This window comes from Belonocnema kinseyi, chromosome 4 (assembly GCF_010883055.1).
Source record: "Belonocnema kinseyi isolate 2016_QV_RU_SX_M_011 chromosome 4, B_treatae_v1, whole genome shotgun sequence".
In the NCBI taxonomy this organism is placed as follows: domain Eukaryota; kingdom Metazoa; phylum Arthropoda; class Insecta; order Hymenoptera; family Cynipidae; genus Belonocnema; species Belonocnema kinseyi.
In genome coordinates this window covers 39,482,576-39,492,351 of record NC_046660.1, presented here as the reverse complement: position 1 = coordinate 39,492,351, position 9,776 = coordinate 39,482,576, and the positions used below count along the sequence as shown (strand labels likewise).

The 9,776-nt window shown below is 36.5% G+C and overlaps 1 pseudogene; it reads left to right on the top strand.

Moving 5' to 3' along the window:
- Positions 1 to 628, top strand: part of LOC117170856 — a 14,934-nt pseudogene extending 14,306 nt beyond the window's left edge.
- The last annotated feature ends 9,148 nt before the right edge of the window (positions 629 to 9,776 follow it).

Below are 9,776 nucleotides of genomic sequence, written 5' to 3'. Positions count from 1 at the left end.
GAAAATAACTTTCAGTTCGACGAAACACCTTTGCCTCCTTGTGCTGAAATTAAATTCAACAGTGATGAATATTGGATCTGTGTTATGAAACAATACACTCACACACTATTTCATCCTTTTGGGACATGCAAAATGGGTCCTAAAGAAGATTCGGAAGCGGTCGTTGATCATACATTACGTGTGTATGGTATTAAAAATTTATCTGTGATTGATGCTTCTATCATACCAAATTCTATAAGAGGAAACTCTAATGCTGCGATTGTAATGATTGCCGAAAAAGCTAGTGATATGATTAAAACTAAATATGCTGTGTAAGCTTAAGTTTTGTAATACAATTTTTTTACGGTGTCCTGGTAATTCGTCACAGACAGGGCACTTTGTTGTCCATGGATTATATTTAAAAAAATAACTGATTCTATTACTTTAAAATTTTGTAAAGGTCTTCATTTTAGCACCTTATTACAATTTCCATATTAAAAGTTCGGTTCTATTATCTTAAGCCAGAGTAAAAAAACATTATGTAGCCGAAAAATGCTTTAACAGTTATTTATACACGCCGGACGTAAGTTTTGGAGTCACGTAGGAAATAAATAATGACTATTTCAAGATTTATGCTTGGGAGTCCTGAATGTAGACTCGAAAAGCAAAATCTTATAATTAATATTATAATTTTAATGCAATATACACTACATATGCATGCAAATATGAATGCCTTTGAAAATATGTTTGAGGTCACGTAGATACATAAGCAGCCGTCGTTTGATAACAACAAATACATTTTTGGGCCATACTTGGACGTTGGGTTAATAAAAAAGTATCTTACTAGTTACCCACTAAGCTTTTAGTGTAAGAATTAGAAACTTTCTTTGTAAATAAAAAAACTGTCAATAAAACCATGAGAATTTCTTTGTATTAATTGACGTATCTAGAAATAACTTTCATATTTCACAACAGCAGCAACTGAATGAAAAATAGAAATTTAGTTTCTGAATGCAGTAAATCTTGTCAATAAATCTGTTCAGATTATTATTGATACAAAAGTGTTCAATTTTTTTTACTTTACTTAAATTCTTATTTCGAATATTTTAAACAAAAAATCGAATAATTACATTTGTAGCTCAAACAATTAATTACAAACAAAAAAAACGAACTAACAATGAAAATTTTGTAATTTTTAATCAAAGAGATGAAATTTCAGCTTATAAAATAAATTTTATTTTCAAGAAACTAGATTAGCTTTCAACAATTTAGTTGAGTTTTCAGCCAACCAGATTAATTTTATACCATAGAAAGAAATCTGTAACAAAATAGATACAACGTGTATTTTTTTTATAATAATAAAAAATAACATTAAAAATAAAATTAGAATAATCTGGCAAAATGAAACACGATACAAAAAAATATTTGAAAACAGAATAACATGCAGATGCTTAACAGCTCTCAATATTATTAAACAAAAATATAAGGGTCATCATGGGAAATTTACATTCAACATTTTTTTTCTAGAAAACCTTTCTTTTCGCGTTTAGTTTTCATAAATAATTGATACGTATTTTTGTATTTTATAGTGATACTTGAAAATCTTCAGATATGATTTTGAAAAATTTGTGTTTTGCCAAAAATCATTTGTTTTTAATCGCTCACGGTAAAGCAAGTTTTGAAAAGAAAACATTGTTCTTGTACTGAAAATACGCATTCACCCACAAGCTTTGCAAAATAGTATAACATACCACCTGTTTTTTTCATAACAATATAGTAAACTTTTATAAACGATTTCACTTATTTTGAATTTGGAACATTTTTTTCCGTTTTTTTTTTCTAATTTTTGTTCAGGATTCTAAAATATGCAGGAATATGCTCGCTAGCTGCAGCGTGCGCGAAAAATGATGAAAATTGGTAACACTTGGTGTTCTTATTTCTCTATTTTTAAATTGTTCCTGCATATTTGAGAATCTTAAACAAAAACTTTAAGTTACAAAAACGGGGGAAAAATATTGGAAGTACAAATAGAATATATTTTTTTATAAAAATGCACTATATTGTTATGAAAAGAAAACAACAGGAGGTATGTTATACTATTTTTAAAAGCTTGTAGGGGAACGCGTATTTTCAGTACAAGAATAATTTTTTCTATTGCGAGCATGTTTAGCTACCATTAAAATTTTTGGTACTTGTACAGCGTTTAAGTTCATGCACATTTTAATAAGTATTGAGAAGTAACCACCATTTCTGATTTGCTTTCTTTTAACTATGCGGTTCTTGTATTAACATTGTGAATTTTATTTTAATACTGAACGACGAAGGTGCGGGTGTCAACTCGAGTTTTATTTGAAAAAATCTTCTGTCATTAGATATTTTATTATTTAATCAAGAAGAAGGTTTTAAAAAAAGTCTGCTGAATTATTATTAGCGCTTTAATATTTATTTTTATTGTAAATGATGAAGTAAACAAAAAATGCTTGTTGTCAAAAAGATGGATTTTCTTATTTTAACTTCTTCTTACTTTTTTGAAAAAGGTAAAAGAAAATCATTTACTAATAGTAAATATATTTAAAAAAATGTCTTTCATTTAACACAATTTTCGTCATTTTTCATCAGAGATCGCATAATGTTATAAAAGCTCTGAAATAAATTATTCAATCTTCCTTGTTTCATCAATATAACGCAATTGTGAAAAAGCGTGTTTATCCAAAGTTATCTCGCATCTGAATTTATTAAATATTTCATTATGCCACCGTTATCTTGACATTTACGTGATCAACCTTATTGAATTGTGACATGAATAGGATGTAAAGTTACACGAGTTGATTATTTCAAAAAATATGGCTGAGCCAGGAATGCTAAAATATCTTAAAACTCAATTTCTAGCAGGATTTACTAACCACTTATTAGATATTGCTTCCCTGGTATACAATCTAATAAAAATGTTGGCTTGCGTTTTACAGGAGTTGCTGGCGGTTAAGTGAAAACGAACGTTATTCAGCAAAAATGTACGATAAGAAAAATGTTTCCATATTTTTACAAATTGAGTGTGACTGTAGAATTCAGATCAATATGCCTACCATAACTCATGCCTGTCCTTGCACAATAATTAATTTTAAGCACCCTTTTACAATTATACCAGAATTACTTTAATTTTCGAGTGCTTTCTTCTAACGGGGCAGACTTATATGATAATTGGGAAAACAATCTTTGTTTAGTTGCTGATGCACTAAGTGGCAAACATCAACTAGATTGTCATTTTAACACATATTTTGCCAAAAGACATCTAATTTTTAAACAAAGAATAAACAGAAGCTGCATTCTGTCTCGTGGAGAAGTTAAATTATACATGTAGTACGTAGTCTTAAATTGTTAACGACTACTACCTGGTTTATTTAGGTAAAAATTCAGGTACGAATATTATCAAGAGAAATGATGGTGCCTGCCAGTAAAGAAGCATTGGCATATTTCACGAACCATAGTAGTTGACCTAATAAACCTGTTTTTTCCGGCGATCACTAAAACCTTGATTTAACTTCTTCAAGGCTGAAACTGTAGGATACCTTGCAGTATCAAAATATCCTTTCTGCTTTCTACTAGGGATCAAATTTAAAGAATCTTTAACAAACTTGGTTACAAAACAAAAGATATAGACGCCGGAATTTAATTAGGAATTAGATCCAATTTAATATCCTACAATCAGATCTAAGTAATAAGAATTTCAATAGATCTGGTATAAAAAGAGACTGCTGATGTATAATATAAATGTATATGCACTGGTTCTACTGAGAGATGAATATTGGACCTATATCGTGAGACACTTCGGTTTTTTATTTTCTTATCCTGTTGGAACATGCAAAATTGGTCCTGAAAAAGATTGAAAGCTGTTGTTGATCCTATACCACTACCTAGATCAATTAAAATTTCAGTTTCAAAAGTTCTATTTTTGATAAACAAATTAGAACTTTTTTTTTTAATTCGACAAAAATAAGGTTTGTACTTCTGCCAGATCCGCTTCTTAATGCTGCCTGCAAATTCATTAATTTTAACTGTGATTCGCATTGATGTCTTTCTAAATCCAAATTCATCAGGTCCTTGTAAAATGACTTTTGCATCTAGTGTTGTATGAGGAAACATTTCCACAGATGCAAGGTAAGACATCGGCATATAAGATTTAATTACTATATCAAGTAATTATATATCGGCAGCTTCTGGTTCCTCTCCCCAGCTTCCAAGAAAATATTTGGTGGAAATGATTAAAATTTTTAATACCTTAATGGAATTTTTGAGATGAAAATTTGCACAATTGGCTGGCAAGTAATATGCGACCAGTTTCAATTCAAATCTGGCAAACTTTAAAGAAAAGTCTGAGTCATGGTGATAGAATAAATTTTAATTTAGATATACCATTCAATATTGAAGACTAATAGACATTTACAGTTTAACAACACCAGTTTCTTTCATTTGTTTCAATAATTAAAAAACGACCTGTATATACTGAAAAAAGAACAGATTTTTTTTTTCATAATACAATATTTTCTGAACAAGCGTTGGTATGATAAATTTTCTTTTTTCATTGGACTGATGAATTCTTACTCTTTCCATTGATTTAAACAAAAACTTGGAAAATAAGAAAATGGAGACTCTTTTTCCAAAAGTCTAAAAGTATAATGACTGAAAAATCTTGCACTGTGCATCTAAATTAATTTTCATCTCAAGTTTTTTTGCAAATGTTCTTTGGCATCCGAAAAACAATTTATGACTTAATCCGAAATAATTGATAGGGCCCCTTTGGGATCAATATTAACCAAGCTTCAATATTTTGGGAGAAAAACACTGCAAGATTCAATATTTGATTTAATTTAACTTAATATTCATAATTTCATAAACGTTGCGTCTGTGAAAAAGATTTCAATCTTTATTGAACAACTCATATGGAACAATGTTCCATATGACTTCTATTAAAACTGAAGTGAAAACATGAATTAAAACATCGGGAAATAATAGTAAGAAAGTGAAAAAAAAGGATTTTGATTTAAATGAAAAGATAAATAATTGATTCAACTTGTAACATTTTAGAAAACTTATATTTGTTTAAAGAACATATACAAATCATAATTTTATGAAAAGTTCAAGATATCAATACAGTAATAATTTTTAAACCTTGACTTTAAACACCCTTACATGGATGATATAATAGTCCAGTCATCTGTTCGGGTAAATAGAGCAAAAATGGTAAGTTCTGAGGCAGTCATTTTTTTAAGTAGTTCATTTCGAAGTGCGTAATATAGCGTTAGATTCAGTGAACAGGATTTTGGCCCGGGAAACGGAAATTTTTTCGGGAAAAGGTGCAAAATATCACATTCGATTGGATTAGTGCTTTCCTGTGCATTTAAGAGGTAAAATTCTTCTTACAAAAATCAGAGTAAATAAAATTCTGCGTTCAACTAAAGAAAAACACCGTTTTTCTATTACCAATAGTCTCGGAGTTACAGCCTTTCTAAAAAAAAAACAACTTTTCCAATCAGTTACCAAAAATCACATGTTTTTCTTTGTTTCTCTGCAGCTCGGATCATTATGGCCAGATATAAAAATAGTGCAGATTTGAATTATAGTATACCTAAATACCTGTGCCTTCTACTAAAAAAAACATTGGACCATTGCTAGTTACTGCCTGCCAAAAGTGACCAGTTTTAACTAGAATTTACAGGTAACGGCCCTGAATACTGTTTTTTGTAAATAGCTCGTTTCTTGGTTTTCACAGAAGAAAGTTTCTAGACAATGAACACAACAGAACTTAATTCTGCGTACCTCTTCAAGGGATTAAGAGATCTTGTATTTGGCGGGGAGGCTCAAGCGTGTGAGCCATAGGGGTCAAACAGACCCCGGCCTGCACGCGCATGGATATGGATGAAAGTAACCCTATAAACAGGCTCTCCAAGGTGATTTAAAAAGAATTTCTATAAACGAGCACTCCAGATATGCATAATTATAGGATCGCTGAGTCGAAGTCGCACCCGGGCCGATCTTTAGTGTTTGAAATCGGCACGGGAATGATCCGCGGCCGGCACAGCGACCCAGAAACAGCCCTTCGTTCGTTAGGTGGCCTGCAAATAGTTATTCATTGCGTGTCTCCCTTAACGCAACCCCCCCTCAAGTTATAAGTGTAGAGTGATCGTGTCCGTGGCACTATGGCACCGTGGGGTTACAAAGGTAACCTATTGCTCTCTCGGGAAAACCGGAAGACCTCCTCTAGTGATTCGTCTTACTCTTGTATGCTACTGGTAAGAACCACAATGGGTTACGCAAAATTGAAACCAAAAGAATAAGGAGAAAGGCAGGTGACGGAGGGGGAAAGGGTTTGGATATTAAAGGGGTCTAACATAACCCTTTCCTCCTAATTTGTATATCGCATACGCTAAATTCAGGCGGCGGCTGTGCCTCTAGATTTTCCGGGAGCTGTGGGATTGGCAGCCCCTCTGAATGGCTATAGAAACGGGGGCGGCCAATCCTTCCGCCAATAAGAAGAAACGCATCAACGATTCCCTGAAAAGAAGACTAAAGGGACAAGCACAGGGTTGAGCAGCTGCCGTATCTGGATCATCGGCGATCATAATGCCGATTACCAGCACTGAATCTCAGAGGTGAGGAAGAGTATCAGAGGGCACCTCAACATGGAAGGGCGGCGAAGCCTTTGAAGAGGCACAAGGCGGGCCAGCAGCCGGCAATCAGAGATTCGCTGGGGACTGCACTGTCATCCACTCGGAAATAAGCTACTCTGACTCGCTGAGGACCTGAAAGCAGTTTGAGCTCTTTATAGAGGCTACCTGGAGGGCGCTTGAAAGTTATATTCCCCGATTAATGGCAAAAAATTAATACCTTCTTCTTCAGGGGACGGTCTTTGTATTTGTCGCAGCTGACATAGCGGCTTAAGCTTGGTTAGACAAGCCTGTAGTCGAGAAAAGGCCTTGGAGGTGCGTAGAGTTGAGTTGATTCAAGAGATGGTTAGGGCTACGGCGTGGTTCCCAGGTGAACTGGAAGAGCCGTCTGTGGTCTTTAGAAGGCTAGAGGGATTCAGCTGCTCACTAAAGGCCGCATCGTGGCGGATCGTCAGGCACACTGGACCGTAGGAAGAGGGCACAGCGGGAGAAAACAAACATCTCCTAACTGTTCAAATTCCTGAGTTGCAGACGAGGGCTCTTGCAATCATCAAAAACCGGCCTTTCTACTACTTTAGAGAGGTCAACTGTAAGATTGCCGGCCAGGGGCAGAAGGAGCATGTCGCTGTACAAGAAGATCGAAAGCAGACCTAAATGACTGCTCCCGGTCTAATTATTACCCAAATGAACGTGCATCACCGCGATGGCGCCTTCGCAGTTTGGAATAGGGACGTGACTGCGAGGCAAAGAGGTATCTCACTAGTCCAGGGCTTGCATACTGGCCAAGGGAGGCAACGTCGTCAGGCTGCTAGAGCTATGTTCTAAAGACCTAACCGTGATCTTAAAGCATCTTAAAGGAATAGGAAAGCTAGTCATGGGATCGGTTTACTTTTAATATGAAAGCCATACCAATCTACCAGTGGAGGTACGTAAACTGGTAGAATATAGCAAAGTAAGGGGTTTTCTGCTGAGATACGATTCTTGCTCGCACCATTCTTCGTGGGGCAGCACGTAAATCAACGCAAGAGGTAATGACCTACTGGAATACCTTATCACCACTGATTTAGATATTCTTAATACTGGGAGCACCCCGAAGTTTCGTAACTCGGTCAGGGAGGAAGTCATCGACATCACTCTCTGTGCCGGTATTTTTACAGATAATATCAAGAAGTAGAGAATCTCAGGTTAAACCAATTTTTCAGATTACTCACAGATAGACGTCGAGTTGAAATTAACTGTACCCGCTGATCCTGAATGGGTCAGAAATCCAAGAGGATCGGCCTGAGGCAAAACAAAGGAGCTATGGACCTTATTTACGACGATGAGTGATGAAGATAGGAGTGCAATAAGTAAGGAAAAGTATAAAAGCTGGACCAACTTATGCACAGACATCAAAAAAGGTGCAGAGGCGTTTAGACTGGATAAGCTTCTTTCTCAAAATCCAGATGCTGCACTCCGCACTCTGAAATTGCCTGTTGAAGGATACTCAGAGTCTCACGGGGATACCGTGGCTCACATAATAAACGCATATTTCCTGGACTTTACAAAGTTATAAGAAGAGGGGAAGACACCTCCGAGGTAATCAAAGCCGTCCGTGCCGGCTACTTTCTCAGAAACCACCCATTCAATAAATTTTAAAATCATACATGGACTAATTAACCCTTGTGTATTAGGCATGGATTTTACCGAAAAGTTCGGTTTTGTTCTTAATTTGCTTGATAAGCAGTTGTGGTTGGCTAATTTTTGACGCAAATAATAAAACCAAAGCCCGATAAGTTACCCGCCGAGAAATTTGTCGAACATGTGATTGACACGCAAGAGGGCCCTCCGGTTCGTCAAAGGAATCATCGGATGTCACTTGAGATGTGTGACGCGTTGATAGAAAAGGCGAACCGGTTGAATGAGCAAGAATTAATTGAGCCCTTGAATAGTGAATGGCGCAGCCCGGTGGTAATGGCCCGTTAGCCGGACGGTAATTACCGTCTGTGCATTGATTTTCGACCGGTTAATGAGGTGTCGAAGAAAGATGCGTATCCGATTCCGTTCATGGCGCAAATCCTGGACTGCTTAAATTTGACGCGATACATTCCAACCTTAGACTTGAATAAGGCCTACCACCAAATCCCTCTGAGTGATGATAGTAAGCTTATCACGGCTTTTCCTGTCCCAAGAAAAGGGTCATGCCTTTTCAAACGCATGCCGTTTGGTCTCACCGGAGCTCCAGCAACCTTTCAACGGTTGATGGAGAATGTCATCACCCCGAATATAAGATCACACGTGTTTGCATATTCAGACGATCTAATAGTCGCAGCTGAAGCCTTTGACGAGCATTTGTACTGTTTGTAGCGGAGCATTATACGCTTGAATGAAGCAGGGCTAACGCTGAGCCATGACAAATGCAAGTATCTTGCACGAATCTGCGAGCCACTCACTCATCTAACCAAGAAAAATTATAATTTTTCTTCTGGACATGAGCAGGAAGAGGTATTCCAGACTCTGAGAACGGTCTTGACGTCATCGCCTGTATTGGCGTCCCCCGACTTCAACCTACTATTCTGCGTTCAAACAGATGCTAGTGACTCTGGTTTAGGTGCGGTCATCACGCAGCTACAAGGCAAGCAAGAGCGTGTAATCGCATACGCCAATCATGTGATGTCTGAAGCAGAACGGAACTACTTAACCACTCAGAAAGAGTGCCTGGCCATTAGAAATTTCTGGTACTATCTAGAAGGGCATCACTTTTTCGTGGTGACTGGCCACAGTAGCCTCTAATGGTTGAAGAACGTCAAAAATCCGACAGATAGATTGGCGCGCAGGGTTCTAGATCTCCTAGAATATAATTTCGAAATTTTTCATCAAAAGGGATCGATGCACCAAATGCCGGATGCACTATCCCGTATGTTTGAAGTTAGCACCGTTAAAAAAGGCCAATGCTGAAAGCATTAATGTAGCTTACCTGGAATTAGTAGTCACCAGATGAGAGACAACCAAGCTACTTCATTCGGACAGTAGCACCGAATTTAATAATAATGCGGTGAATAACTTTGCGGTGGAGTTTGGAATCCGCCGATCTTCACGCCCTTATATCATCCTCAGACTAACCCTCTAGAATGAACCAGTAGGGTTCTGAAGACC